Raw genomic sequence first — 1,567 nt, 5'->3', positions numbered from 1 at the left:
GAATGGGTGAATTTCTATTTATATTGGTCAATTGTTTTATTTTAACCCTTCTGTTTACAAATGGGGTCCAACCAACCCCACACCCGTAAAACTTATATCATTTGCCACAGTCCTCCACGTTTGCCTCAGTCCTTGCACACACAAGGATTAAATATGCTGTAGGAGCTGTTTGATGACTGTAATCTCTCTACGTTTTACGAACAGAGGGGATTAGCTCAGTTTTTGTCACTTGTTTAACTTTTAGAAATTGCAACGGCTGCAGTGTGCGGCAATAAAGGTACAATAAATCTGACAAACAGGTGAAGAACCAAACTAGACAAAACCACTTCTGATTGTTTGCCAAACCAAACATCCAATAAAAGTTCCATCAAGCCACTACTGAGGCACTGGGGTCAAGTTTCTCGACACAGGCAAAAGAAGGTTCAATGTCCAAACTTATTGATTGTTCTTGATGATTTATTTTCCTCTTTCACCAATTACAGAGCTCAAACTTTCTTCTGTTCTCATGCTACCTCTCTTGCTCTGGTAAAAACCATGAGCTCTGCAACCCAAATGCATGCTGGTCCTTCACCAGGCCCCTAGACTTATAGAAAGTGGACCGACCCAGATTACTTCCTGTCTAAATTTAGAAAATAAATAAGAAAAATAATAAAACATCAACAGTTATCAACCTACAAATAAACTCTGTAAATAATACAAAAAATAGAAATTTAAGAATAAAGTAACAAAATCCAAATGGATAAAGAAATAAAGAAAAAATAGCTCCAACAACTTCTATTCCGCCTTTTCTCACTCTGTATGTCGGCATTACACGCAGACCCATTGCCATGGCAACCGCAAACAACAGCTCAACGAGCAGATAGAGCAGAGATTATCGATCAGGGAAATCAACATCAAAAACAAACATTTCCCACAAAAAAGTAGTAAAAACACCAAAGCAGAACATCCAATCTGTTACACGATAAACAATTTGAATAATGAGTATCTATTTCACAACAGGGTTTTTTTTTTTGTTTTTTTTTTTTTTTCAGGATTTAATCCTTCAAACTATTTGGATATAAACATGATGCTAGCCCATGGCACAAACAATGTTTTATAAGGTTATACGCTAACAATGTATAATCATGCAACTTGAGTTTGCCCCATTAACTTGAGCTTTTTTAACCTCAGTTTTCAATTACTTACTTAAAGTAGTCCTTAAAGCATGCTAAATCTCAGTTTTCTCAAAAACTAAATGGTTGCTCCGCAGGGTGTCTGGGCTGTCCCTTAGAGATAGGGTGAGGGTTAGTGTAGAGCTGCTGCTACTTCATGTCTAGAGGAGCTAGTTGAGGTGCCTCGGGCATCTGGTTAGGATGCCTACTGTTCGCTTCTCTGCTGAGGTGTTCCGGGCACTTCCCACTGGGAAGAGGCCGCGGGGGAGGCCCAGGACACGCTGGAGGGACTATGGCCTGGGAATGCCTGGCTAAAATAACATCACAGATGTACAATATCTCCCACTCCATGCATGAAGCTGTTGCTGAACTGAAGAGCTACTTCGGTGACAGACTGCTGCATCCTAAATGTGTAA

At 39.8% G+C, this 1,567-nt stretch overlaps 1 long non-coding RNA gene across 1 annotated transcript in view; it reads left to right on the top strand.

Moving 5' to 3' along the window:
• LOC106940015 (uncharacterized) overlaps nt 1–880 on the top strand; it is a 25,591-nt gene extending 24,711 nt beyond the window's left edge. Inside the window, exon 3 of the long non-coding RNA XR_001422976.1 lies at nt 869–880. This is a non-coding gene — a long non-coding RNA (uncharacterized LOC106940015). The remainder of the gene's footprint in view (nt 1–868) is intronic.
• The last annotated feature ends 687 nt before the right edge of the window (nt 881–1,567 follow it).

The sequence above is a fragment of the Poecilia latipinna genome, unplaced genomic scaffold (genome assembly GCF_001443285.1).
Source record: "Poecilia latipinna isolate Pla-1442-1.1 unplaced genomic scaffold, P_latipinna-1.0 Scaffold3059, whole genome shotgun sequence".
Classification (NCBI taxonomy): domain Eukaryota; kingdom Metazoa; phylum Chordata; class Actinopteri; order Cyprinodontiformes; family Poeciliidae; genus Poecilia; species Poecilia latipinna.
This window is presented reverse-complemented; position numbering and strand designations above follow the sequence as displayed.